General features: G+C 45.0%; 1 pseudogene; it reads left to right on the forward strand.

Moving 5' to 3' along the window:
* The first annotated feature begins 333 nt into the window (after positions 1 to 333).
* LOC149444158 (uncharacterized) lies at positions 334 to 10,681 on the forward strand (annotated as a pseudogene).
* Positions 10,682 to 14,248: the final 3,567 nt, after the last annotated feature.

The raw sequence follows: 14,248 nt of genomic DNA on the forward strand, positions 1-14,248 counted from the left end.
ATGGAAGAGGCTTCCCCTCATTTTCCAGAGTTCCATATGTACAAAGCACGCTCAATTTCATGGATGCTTACTTATTTGATTATCTGCATGCCCGTTGATGACCTGCACAGTATTAAAGTATATTAAAATAACATTCAGTACATCTCTGCAGTATAAGCACATTTCTTCATGTTTTGTCAGCAAGTAAAAAAATCAAAAAAAATGTTGATCCTGCAAGAAATCCAGTGAGCTTAGAACTTCCGGTTTGGGTTGACAGCACAGTGCCTCTGCTACTCTGAAACCCCAAGCAGCGCTGTTAGCCCTGCCTGAGTTCTCCTCCCCTGGACTAAAGTTATGGCTACTAAAGAATTTGCCAGACTTAAAAATGAAGAGTCTCAGGGCTTGATGCATGAAAATCTGGTAAACCAAGCAGGCATACCAGCATAATTATTGCTCAGTGGTGCAAAGTAACTAAAGCTTGATTCATTACCAAGCAGAGGAGAAAACATTTTTCATGCAATGCTAATAATTACAAATGTTAATCCCACATGCAAGTTTTAAGGTTCATTATAAATGAGAACTCTTATGATCGTATTCAAAGAGTAGTGGTTAATGATTCATACTCTGCATGGTCTAGGGTTGTCAGTGGTGTACCCTAAGGTTCAGTGTTGGGACCAGAGGCGTCCCTAGGGTTGGTGTCACCCGGTGTGGTAACACTTGGTGACACCCCCTCCGACGATCCACGCAGAATGAATCGGATCTGCGGATTGAGGATAATGGATCGGTCTCTGACCCATTATCCTCAATCCGCAGATGCGATCCATCCTGCGGGGATTGTCAGCTTTCTTTACAACTTACCTTTTCTTTGAGCGGATCCGGTGTCACCCCGTATAGGTAGCATGCCGATGATCCCCGCAGGATCGACGGCATGTAACCTATACGGGGTGGCACCGGACCCGCTCCAAGAAAAGGTAAGTTGTAAAGAAGGCCGACGATCCCCGCAGGATGGATCAGATCCATCCTGTGGGGATCGTCGGGTTGCTTTACAACTTACCTTTTTGTGGAGCGGGTCTGGTGTCACCCCGTGCAGTCGGTGTCACCCCGTGCAGACTACACCCTCGCACCTGCCTCGGGACGCCACTAGTTCAAAGACAATCGAGACAATTGAGCATAATGGATCAGACTCCGACTCATCCTGCGGAGATCGTCGGCTTTTTTTACAACTTACCTTTTCTTGGAGCGGGTCCAGGTGTAGTGGCAAGATGTGTCCTATGTAGATATGTCCCCCCTGAAGCAACTGCACATGTCCCTGTTTCAGGCATGATCAATCGATGATAGCAGTAGTTCTATCAATCGATTGATTGTACCTGAAACCGGGACATGCGCAGTTGCTTCAGGGGGGACATCTACATGGGAGACACATCGTGCTGCTACACCAGTGTCACCCCGTATAGTTTGCATGCCAATGATCCCCTCAGGATCACCGGCATGCAACTTATACGGGGTGTCACTGGACCTGCTCCAAGAAAAGGTAAGTTGTAAAGAGAGCGTCAATGCACTGTTTAATTGGGCAACTATGTGGCAAATGAGATTTAATGTTGATAAATGTAAGTTTATGCACTTGGGGGTTAAGAATATGCATACATCATACATACTAGGGGGGTACAACTGGGGGAATCAATGGTGGAGAAGGATCTGGGAGTTCTGGTAGATCACAAGCTTAATAATGGCACGCAATGCCAATCTGCAGTTTCTAAAGCTAGCAAAATCCTCTTTTGTATTGACAGAGGTATAGACTCCAGAGAGAGAGATATCATTTTACCCCGGTACAAATCATTAGAAAGACCTCATCTGGAATATGCAGTTCAGTTTTGGGCACCAATTCACAAAAAGAACATCGGGGAACTGGAGACAGTACCCAGAAGGACAACCAAACTGGTAAGAGGCATGGAGGAGATCAGCTATGAGGAAAGATTAGTGGAACTGAATGTATTCTCTTTTGAGAAGAGGAGATTAAGGGGGGATGTGGTCAACATGTATAAATACATCAGTGGTTCATATAGTGAACTCGGTGTAGAGCTATTCACCCTGAGGTCAACACAGAGGACAAGGGGGCACTCTTTACGTCTGGAGGAAAAGAAATTTAATCTCCAAACACGGAAAGGTTTCTTCACAGTGAGAGCTGTGAAAATGTAGAATAGACTCCTTCAAGAGTTGGTTCTAGCCAGCTCAGTGGATTGCTTTAACCACTTCCCGTCTGGCCCATGTAGATAAACTGCCAGAGGGGAGAGCTGCCGATGCAAGTGGATATTTCTAAACGTCCTCCTACATCCATTGCCTGCGCACGCTCCCTGACCACTGTACGGGACCTCTGCGTGAGGTCCCGATTCATGTGATCACTGATTGGCCAATTAGTGATCACATGAATAGTAGTAAACAAGATGTCACTTCCTAACATCATTGCTTACTACGTGTGAAATCTGTGAATGATCACAGAGGTCACATGATACAAGGCTATTCACAACAGCCTTGTACCATGTGACAAGCTGTGACCAATCACAGCTCTCACACTATTTCTCAATGGCTGCAGGAATGCAGCCAGAGAGAAGGAGAAATGATTGCTTTTACAGCCTTTATGGGTATGTCCCCTTCTTCAAGGTCCAAGCAGTACTATTACAACGTTTTAGCAGAATGTTAGAAGAGATGTGGGGGATGAAAAAAAAAAAAAAAGCAGAAAGAAACACAAGCCTAGGGTGAACCTAGAGATGACACAGCAAAGCAAAAGCAAAGACTGGGTGGGGGGGAGAACAACACTCACAGAGGGAGTCATAAAAATGTTGGATAATGATTGAGGAATCCCATGTCCAAACTTTTCATCCATCAAAACTTTTCATCCATCAACCAAACTAAAAATGGAATACTCAAACACACACGTCAACTTCCTAGACACCACAGTATACATCAGGGATGACACGCTTCACACCTCAATATACAGGAAACCCACTAACAGATGCAACTACCTCCACAGTTCTAGCTTCCACCCCCAACATAAGAAACGTGCTATCATACACAGTCAGGCCATTAGATACCACCGAATATGTTCTGACCCAAGAGACAGAGATAAACATCTTGGGACACTAGCAGACTCCTTCCATAAGAAAGGACAAAACTATCAACACCAGCATAAACACAGCCTTGAGAACCCGAAGGGAAAATCTACTTCAGTACAAAGAGAAAAAAAACAAAAAAACGTGTACCTCTAGTAACCACATACAACCCAGCACTAGAAGGAATAAGAAAAATAATCAAAGATTTACAACCCATCATAACAGAGGATGGAACTCTGAAAGAAATATTCCAGCAACCCCCAATACTGGCCTTCAGACAACCCCCCAACCTCAGAAATAAACTAATCAGTAAGAAACTTCCTTCTGATTATGAGGTCACAAATAATGGAAGCAAACCCTGCAATAAAAAACGCTGCAAACTGTGCAACCAAATCAATCCATCAAAAAATGTCAGACACTCAAAAGAGATCTTCAATATCTCTGGATCCAGTAATGTTGTGTACCTTATCCAGTGCAGAAAGTGTAGCAAAGAATCTTATGTTGGCGAAACAGGACAGAAGTTGCAAACAAGGATGAATTTGCACAGACCTACCAACAAGGAACATAAAGAAGATGACTTTTGCACAACTGTGGGACACCATTTTGCACAACCAGACCACATTATGGAAGACCTCAATGTTTTAGTTCTTAATGGAAATTTCAAATCCATTCAGGAAAGAAAAACTTTTGAACTAAGAATGATAATTCTATTTGACACGAGATAAGGGCCTTAATTTGGACTTGGGATTCCTCAATCATTATCCAACATTTTTATGACTCCCTCTGTGAGTGTTGTTCTCCCCCCCCCTCCCAGTCTTTGCTTTTGCTTTGCTGTGTCTTATCTCTAGGCTAACCCTAGGCTTGTGTTTCTTTCTGCCTTTTTTTTTTTCTCATCCCCCATATCTCTTCTAACATTCTGCTAAAACGTTGTAATAGTACTGCTTGGACCTTGAAGAAGGGGACATACCCCGAAAGCTTGTCCTCAAAATTGTATGTTAGTGCAAATAAAAAAAGTATCACGTCAGTACTCAATTGTTTCTGTCGCAAGTGCACTAATACAGCTACAATCACCTCAAGCTAAAAAGATACTAAATTCCAATGTTTCTCTATCCCTGGTTACTAATCATATACTCATGATACAAAACCAAAAGAAGTGCCCAAGGGACTTCATGAAACAACAAGAACAGTAAAAAACTTCACATTTTATTGAAAATAGACATATTAAAAAAGCTCAAGCTAGGCATAAAAACCTTAATACAGCACAAAAAGTAATGATATACATGCAGTATATCATGAGTAGTTACACGTATGTTCAGCATCTTGAAAAATTCACAGTAGAAACGCTCTTGCACAGATTTAGATTCGTTTTGTGAGTCATAAATGTCTATGGAGAAACCAGGTCGTTAGGAAAATTACACAAAAAAAAAAACAAAAAAAGGGGCAAAAAGACCACAGTATAATAGTTACTAATTCACCAAAGGTAAAAAAAAGAAACCAAGTGAATGCTGGCCCATACATAGGAGGTATAACAGGAATATGCCAACTAGCCCATGCTGTCCCAGCTGGGAGTTGTGAGGAAGACCAGACCAATCAGAAGCTCACTACCATAATCGAGAGTGGAAATGGTAGAGCCGCAAAAACTGGAGGAGCAAAGAAAATGTCACATTATTGATTAAAAAAAACCCAGAAAAGCATGAGTAGGAAAGGGAAAAATAGATACATTAAAGGGTGGACTCGAGGACCCACATTTCCAATGTACCAACAGATAAGTACAGTGACAACAAAATGGATGATTGTGATGTAAAGTGAATGAAATAAGCCCAGATACCCTATAGGGACTCCAGGATAAAGTAGAATAAAAAAGCACTACAAATTAAATACACTGCACAAAAAAATTAAAGGAACACTTTGAAAACACATCAGATTTCAATGGGGAAAAGTATCATGCTGGATATCTATCGTGATATGGACTGGGAAATATGTTAGGAATGTAAGGATGTCCCATCATTTGATGGAAATGAAAATTATCAACCTACAGAGGGCTGAATTCAAAGACACCCTGAAAATCAAAGTGAAAAAATATTGTGGCTAGCTAGTCTATTTTGCTGAAATTTCATTGCAGCAACTCAAAATGGTACTCAGTAGTTTGTATAGCCCACATGTGCTTGTATGCAGTGTCTGACAACATCGGGGCATGCTCCTATTGAGACGACAGATGGGGGTTTATTTACTAAAGCTGGAGAGTCCAAAATCAGACTCCCTTCTGCAAAGAAACCAATCAGCTTCCAGGTTTCATTGCCAAAGCTTCATTGAACAAGCTGAGGTTAGCAGCTGATTGGTTTCTATTCAGAAGGGAGTCTGATTTTGGACTCTCCAGCTTTAGTAAATAAACCCCATGGTGTCCTGGGGTATTTCCTCCAAGATCTGGATCAGGGCATCACTGAGCTTCTGGATAGTCTGAGGTGCAACCTGGCTGCGCCTGATGGACTGAAACATGATATCTTAGAGGTGTTCTATTGGATTTAGGTCAGGTGAGCATGAGGGCCATTCAATGGTATCAATTCGTTCATCCTCCAGGAACTGCCTGCATACTCTCACCACATGAGGCCAGGCATTGTCATGCACCAGGAGGAACCCAGGACCCACTGCACCAGCGTAGGGTCTGACAATGGGTCCAAGGATTTCATCCCGATACCTAATGGCAGTCAGGGTGCCATTGTCTAGCCTATAGAGGTCTATGCATCCCTCCATGCATATGCCTCCCCAGACCATCACTGACCCACCACCAAAACGGTCATGCTGAACGATGTTACAGGCAGCATAATGTTCTCCACGGCTTCTCCAGACCCTTTCATGTCTGTCACATGTGCTCAAAGTGAACCTGCCCTCATTTGTGAAAAGCACAGGGTGCCAGTGGTGGACCTGCCAATTCTGGTGTTCAGTGGCAAATGCCATTTGAGCTCTATGGTGTCGGGCAGTGAGCACAGGGCTCACTAGAGGAAGTCCGGCCCTCAGGCCACCCTCATGAACTCTGTTTCTGATTGTTTGGTCAGAGACATTCACACCAGTGGCATGCTGGAAATAATTTTGTATGGCTCTGGCAGTGCTCATCCTGTTCCTCCTTGTACAAAGGAGCAGATACCGGTCCTGCTGATGGGTTAAGGACCTTCTACGGCCCTGTCCAGCTCTCCTAGAGTTACTGCCTATCTCCTGGATTCTCCTCCATGCTCTTGAGACTGTGCTGGGAGACACAGAAAACCTTCTGGGAATGGCACATATTAATGTGCCATCCTGGAGGAGTTGGACTGCTTGTGCAACCTCTGTAGGATCCAGGTATTGCCTCATGCTACCAGTAGTGACACTGGCCCTAGCCAAATGCAAGATTAGTGAAAAATAGAAAAGATGAGTAGGGAAAAAAATGTCAGTGGCCTCCAACTGTAAAACCTCTCCTGTTTTGGGGGTCATCTCATTGTTGCTCATCTAGTGCACCTGTTATTACTTTCATTAACACCATAGCAGCTGAAACTGATTAACAACCCCCTCTGCTACTTAACTGACCAGATCAATATCCAAGGAGTTTTACCGACTTGATGCTTTACGCTGATTAAAAAGTGTTCCTTTCATTTTTTTGAGCAGTGTATATATATCAGTGCCCCAAAAGAAAAAGGCCTATTCAAGTCCAGCCTATTCAAGTATATTGCCAAAAGATTTGGGACACCTTCATTTAAATACACATGAACTATAATGGCATCCCAGTCTTAGTCTGTAGAATTCAATATTGAGTTCGCCCACCCTTTGCAGCTATAACAGCTTCAACTCTTCTAACCCAGTCTCTGCTCTAATTCATCCCAAAGGTGTTCTATTGGGTTGAGGTCAGGACTCTATACAGGCCGGTCAAGTTCCTCCATCCCAAACTCTCTCATCCATGTCTTTATGGACCTTGTTTTGTGCACTGGTGCGCAGTCATGTTGACACAGGAAGGGGCCATCCCCAAACTCTTCCCACAAAGTTGGGAGCATGAAATTGTTCAAAATGTCTTGGTATGCTGACGCCTTAAGAGTTCCCTTCACTAGAACTAAGGGGCCAAGCCCAACCCCTGAAAAACAACCCCATACCATAATCCCCCCTCCACCAAACTTTACACTTGGCAAAATGCAGTCAGGCAAGTACCGTTCCCCTGGCAACTGCAAATCTAGACACATCCTTTGGATTGCCAGACAGAGAAGTGTGATTCATCACTTCAGAGAACATGTCTCCACTGCTCTAATGTCCAGTGACGGCGTGCTTTACACCACTGCATCCGATGCTTTGCATTGCACTTAGTGACGTAAGGCTTGGATGCAGCTGCTTGGCCATGAAAACCCATTCCATGAAGCTCTCTACACACTGTTGTTGTGCTAATCTGAAGGCCACACAAAGTTAGGGGGTTTTTAGCTATTGACTATACAGACAGTTGGCGATTTCTTCTCACTGTACGATTCAGCAGGCTCTGACCCCGCTCTGTCATTTTCCGTGGCCGTGCAGAAGCAGTCTGTATGCCTAGGTGCTTGGTTTTATACACCTGTGGCCATGAAGGTGATTGGAACACCTGAATCCAATGATTTGGAGGTGTGTCCTAATACTTTAGGCAATATAGTGTATATCAAAATGAAAATAAATAACCATGAAAGACTTACTCTCAGAAATGCAATGACATGCCCCCCCAGCATCACATGGGGGGAGGGTACAAAAAGACCCCCACCAGCTGCCGGCATAACAGGAATGGTGGCCCAAAGTCGTCTCCATGATGGCGGCAAAGATGACTTACCAAGCATGTACCGAACGCAGGGGTGCGAGATGTGATGATCTCTTCACGCCATGAAGCCAGCACATGCGGATGTGATGATCTCTTCACATCACGCAGCCAACACATGCGTGGAACCCACTGGACTGAGAACCAATCAAGGCAGAAAGAAAAAACACACGTGACACCAATCCTACCCCCCGCAATCTGTAACGGCGGAAGAAAGTGCAAAAAAACCCCAGGCACCAGCCCCGGAATAAACAAACCCACATTGCAAAGGGCTAGTGAATAAGAAAGCAAATGGGAATGCAACTCCTGGAATTGGGATCCAATGGTCACAGGAGGCAGTCCAAGCATCCTACAATAAAAAAGAAAATAGATCAAATACAATAAAATATGGTAAAAAACAACAACATGGTATCCCTCAAATACACCCAAACCATAAGTTCAAAAATAATAAAATATACAGTGTAGTCAAATAATTACAACAGTACATATCATCACACAGGTAGAAATGGCTTAAATGAGGTGGACTCATTTTGGGGGGGACATGTAGCCCTCAGTGAATGGATCCACCTCATCTCCCTCTGTGAAATCCTCTTTTCCTGGTCGGCCTCCTATTAGCACACATTGGGTTTACTCCTCCCTCTGGATCCTGAAGACCATCTTTTCCAGCTCAATAAAAGAGAGGCTTTCCCCTCCCTTCCTGTTGTCTTTTTTTGGTTGCTCCAGGCCAACTGAAGGTACAGCAACCAGCATTCCCTCCTACTGAACCTTCCCCCTCCCCAAGGTTAAGCCTCTCCTGGGGTTGGAGGGTTAAGAAGCAATAGAGGTAAACCCTCCTAAAATACTGGATGCTCTGAGTGTCGGGGCTGGGGGCATACTGTGCTCAATTAACACACTTTTAGGCTGTGGTTTGCCAACAGGGGCACAGGAGTCTTACTGCTATTCTTTTCCTTCCTCCTCCAGCTAGCTCACTTAGGAGCCACTTCTCTGCTTCCTAGCGCAGGTGCTGACGTGAACAGGGGCAGGGCACAGTGCAGCGCAGTAGGAGCGTCCTGAGGGTTATCTAGCAACTGAACTGCTAAAGGCTGGAAGCCATTGTGGCTGCAGCGCTGAGCACCGCAGCTGACACTCCAGTTAGCAGTGGTAAGAGCCCACAGGATGGGCTGCTAGGATGCGGGTCAAAACAACATGGCAGCTTTTTCCACTCATCTGTCTTCCTCCTTTGCTCCATAGTTACCTGTCCAGGAGTCCTCTCTCACTGTCATCTTTCAATGCACTGGCTTGTGACAGGTAGAGATGGAGGACAATTTAAAAGGGACAGACATAAAAAAAAATGGGGACACAGAGAGCAGGGGGGAGAGAGGGGTGGAGATGGATGGTGTATACTCTGTAAAGATTTAAATCCATTTTTCTCTGATCATCACTCTTCAGTCATGAGCTCACCACAGCCACAGCAGGCGTGAAGATCTGCTGAAAGGTAGCGGGAGCTTTGGGGGGACTATGGTGAAAAGATTCCTGCCCACAGAACTATTGTTATGCCTGTTCTTTTTTAGGAGCAGGAACACTCGCAGAAACAAAAGTCCTGCCATTGTTCAATATCTCCGTGATCTGAGTATCACTCTAAACAAAAGATTCACTCGCCCGTTATACCAAGCTGCAGTAGAGCTCTGGCCACAAAGCCAAGGCAGACAAGTTGGCCCTCAGAAGGCCTATGTTGGGCCTGTGCGGCTCCATCAGTTTCAGAGAAACTGTTGTGTGCCGAGTGCATGAGAGATGTGGCCACAGACAAGGAGTCGGAGTGAAGGATTACATTCATGAGGCAGTAGCCGAAAGCAAGCATTTAGTCTCCAGTGCAAGTGGTTCAAATTATGAACCTAAATTAAGGAGCCCTCCGGACCAAAAGCAAAAATCACCAGTTGTGCTGGGAGTTTCTTCAGGATTTTCTTCTGAATTGGAGGACTTGCTCAATCATTTATTTGATTTCAGTCTAATAGACCCATATATTATGGCCGTGAAGGAGGCCATAGACTGGAATCAAGACTCTCAACCTCTGGAAAAGGCAAAGAGATTTTTTTCCTACCCTCAAAAGACAAGAAGCCTCCTTCTCTTTTTTTGAGGAGATCTGCAAGTTGAGGACAAATGGGAAAAACCAGAGGCGGAAGGCCAGAACCCAAAATTGGTTTGCAAAATTATATCCATTTAGGCCGCTTTGTGGGAAATAGTGCCAGGAGTGGATGCAGCGCTACAGTGTCTTGCAAGACATGTGTCTCTCCCCTTGGAGCACCTTCAGAGATCCAATGGATAGGCGGGCAGATGCTAATCTTAAAAAGAATCTATTTGGTCGCAGGAGCAGCTTGTTGTCCGGCCATAGCCCACATTCGAGACTTAGACATTTAAGGTTTAAATCTCGAATGTGGAGATGGAATTAATTCAGGGATTGAGGCAGCAAAGATCATTGTGACCCTCAAAGAGCTCAACCTGATGGCAGCATTTTTAGTGGAGTATTCTATAAATCTGGTGAAGCTGCTAGCAAGACTTATGGCTTATTCAATACTGGTGAAAAAGGCTCCTAGGCTGCAGAATTGGACCGCAGATGGAGCTTCAAAAACAGGCCTCGTGTAACATTCAATACAACGGCAAGATGTTGTTAGGAAAGACCCTAGAGGAAGCTATTTAGCGAGTTACAGGTGGCAAATCAGGCCTGATACCTCAGACATCAAGGAAGAGACAGCAACCCTTCCGATCAGGGCAGTTTGATTTCAGGAGAGCCCAGGAAGCCAGATCATACAGGCTGGAAAGATGCTAGGCAGCAATTGAAAGGGACACAAAGCCCCTCCCTGTGGGGAGTAAAGTCCCAAGCAGGACAGGCTGCGAAGACGAACGAAAAATCTTTTTTTGACTGTCAGCCCATCCGGCCCCTCCAGGTGGGACACAGGTTGGCGTCATTCTGGAGAATATGGATGTTGAAGATGGGGGGACCATTGGGACCAAAGGACAGTGAAAAATGGATACAAGATAGGCTTCCTGGAGAAACCACCAAATATGTTTGTCCAAATAGACTGGCCACAGGATCAGAATCAAATAGCAAACCAGCTAAGTCGGAAGTTCCCCACCAACAGACGCTATTTGCAACCAATCTTTGCCAGTTGGCCAACACCCATCACAGACCTGATGGCGACACCAGGGAATGCGCAACTACCGAAATTCGTGATGAGGTTCAGATGCGACAAGGCATTACTGCAGAATGCTTTCTCAATTCCTTGGCAGTTTCTCTTTATATATGTGTTCCCTCCGATCCCTCTAATTTTTTTGTTATTTATTTCAGGTACTTCTATAGCGCTGTCAATTTACACAGCACTTAACATATATACATATATTGTACATTCACATCAGTCCCTGACCCTCAAGGGGTGTACAATCCAAGATCCCTAACGTACATTCATACATACACGTACTAGGGCCAATTTAGATAGGATCCAATTAATTCTTCCCTTCTGGCCTCAGCCACACCAGTACCTCTACCTTTCAGGGAGGATTTATTACAGCAAGAGCATTTGGTACATCCCAATCCAAGGAGACTGCAACTAACAGTTTGGCTGTTGAATCAGCCAGATTATATTCGCAAGGACTCTCGGAGGAAGTAATTTTGACAGCACTTAAAGCAAGGAAAGCTTCAACAAGCACTACATACTCTAGAACCTGGAGAAAATTTGTAGATTTGCATCACAACATAACCTTTCTCCGTTGACTCCAAGCATCACAAAATACTAAAATTCCTACAGACAGCACTGAATATAGGCTTGGCATATAGCTCAATCAAGGTACAAGTCTCAGCACTATCTTCCTTCATAGGACAAAAATGGGCGGGTGAGCCTTTAACCACTTCACAACCGCACTATAGCCAAAAGACGGCTACAGCGTGGTTGTCCAGTTCTAAGAGAGCTCCTCCCAGAACATGCCCTCCTGCACGTCCCCAGCGGCGCGCACCTGGCGCTGTCCATGATTGCTTTGTCCTACGGACACAGCTGATCACATATGAGGTAAAATGCCAATCACAGCGGCCTTTTACCACATGATCAGCTGTGTCCAATGACACCGCAGATCAAAGAGTAAATACAGTTGCTGGTTATTGGCAGCACTTTCCTCACGCTGTCACAGCGTGAGGAAAGTACTGCTGATAACCAGCAAATGTCATAGAGAACATCTGCACTGATGATCAGTGCCCTGATGATCAGTGCCATCCACCAGTGCCCAGCAGTGCCACCCATCAGTGCCTCCCAGCAGTGCTACCAGTCAGCGTCACCTATCAGTGCCCATCATTGCTGCATATCAGTGCAGCATCATCAGTGCCTCCTCATCAATGTGCACCAGTTTCGCCTCATCAGTGCAGCCTATCAGTGTCCATCAGTGCTGCCTATCTGTGCCACCTCATTAGGGCTACCTCATTAGTGCAGCCTATCAGTGCCCATCAGTGCTGCCTATCCATGCCACCTCATCAGTGCCCATCAGTGCTGCCTCATGTTTATAGTGAAAAAAAAAATAAAACACCCAGTGGCGATTAAATACCACCAAAAGAAAACAATATTTGTGTGAAAAAAAATGATAAAACTTTGATATGGGTAAAATGTTGCATGACTGCGCAATTGTCATTCAAATTGTGAGAGCGCTAAAAGCTGAAAATTGACCTGGGCACAAAGGAGGTAAAAGTGCCTGGTAGGCAAGTGGTTAATAAAACAATTCTTCAGGGCAGCAATAAGAATGCAGACTCCAAGAAAAGGACTTCTTCCCAGCCTGGGACTTAGGCAGGGTACTGAAGCCTGTGATACAGTCATTGCTTGGGCCTTTGGCGTCATGATCACAATCAGGGCCATCTTTAAGGTAGGGCAAAAGAGGAAGTTGCCCTGAGCCCATTCATTTTTGTGGGGCCCAAAGCAGCTGCCCATATTTGCCAATTATCCTGGTTTACATACCCTTGTCCCTTGAAGTCTTCATCCAGCACTGTGTTCAGATATCTCAGTGTGAAGGGCTGTCACTTATATGGCCCAGCTCTGCCCTATTGCAGTGTACAGATGACCCATGACATCATGTCAGCATTCACATGTAAATAACCAGCATTGATAAGTAAATAGTGGTGGCATTCACATGTAAATAGCAGTGGCATTCATTTGTACAGTATATCATGCCCCCCTGAGGTTCCATCCATCATTACCTCTGCTGAATGCTTCCCACTGGGGAGGTAAACAAGGGCATGCTTGAAAGTCTTGCCTGCAATTGTGGTCATCGAGCCTACCATCAGCCTGTTCTGCAAAGGTAAGCAAAGCGGTGTGGGTGGGGTGTGCAGAAGTAAGCAGAGAAGGATTTAGAGTTTTGGGGTGCAGAGGTTATCAACCAGTGACGCTTAATAATGTGCTGTAACCTCTTGCAACCAATTAGTGTGCTGTAACAATGTGCTGTAACCTCTTGCAACCAATTAGTGGGCTGTAATGATGTTCTGTAACCTTTAGTAACTGATAACTATGCGGTAATGGTGCACAGTAGCATATAGTGGCAGGGACACCACAGGCATCCAGCAAGCAGAATCAGATCAGTGGGCTGCACCTTAAGTAATCAGGAATCAAACCAAATAAGCTTAATATGAGTTTATTAAGAAAAATGACATATTTCTAACACCAACGCCAGTAAACCAAAAACAATGCAGGTGATGTATAAATGTGACAGTGCAAACCCCCAAATCAAACCTAACTATATACAAATGGAGGGAACACACATGAACAGAATAGAGGCAGGACAGGGACAGGAGACAAGGGGATCAGGGATCCAGGTACTGGGAGCAGGAAGCAAGATACAGCGAGTAGGTCAGAGGAGCAGGTCTCAGGGTGAGGTAGAAGGATCAGGCTCAGGCAGGGACACAGCTTGCAGGAAGAATACTGAAGCACTGATCTTCAGTCAAGGGCAGGCTTACTGTATATACCTTCCAGCAGCCCATGTCAGGTGCAGACTAATTACTTGGACAGCCCATCTGCTGGGAGACACTAGCTAATGACCACCGAAACTGTGCCCTTTTACTCTGGAAATAACAGTGCCACCAGCAGGTGACCCAGGCAATTAAACAAGTCCTGACAGTTCCCCCCCTTGAGGAGCGGCCTCCAGCCAATCCATTCTGCCTTTAACCCAAACATCCATGTAGTGGCAAGATAAGTCCAAAAGATCTTACTTCAATGTCTGAGGACTCTCTCAAACTCTTCAGACCGAAGTCATTCCACCTGCTGTTTGGCGAGTCACCCGAGTCTAGTACCTGTGTAAGCCGTGTACCGGGGTGGGCTCCCCAGGATACAGTGAAGTCACAAACGAGGAAAGCAACCCGAACACCAGC

This window comes from Staurois parvus, unplaced genomic scaffold (genome assembly GCF_062004578.1).
Source record: "Staurois parvus isolate SC_StPar_1 unplaced genomic scaffold, SC_StPar_1.0 ptg000813l, whole genome shotgun sequence".
Classification (NCBI taxonomy): domain Eukaryota; kingdom Metazoa; phylum Chordata; class Amphibia; order Anura; family Ranidae; genus Staurois; species Staurois parvus.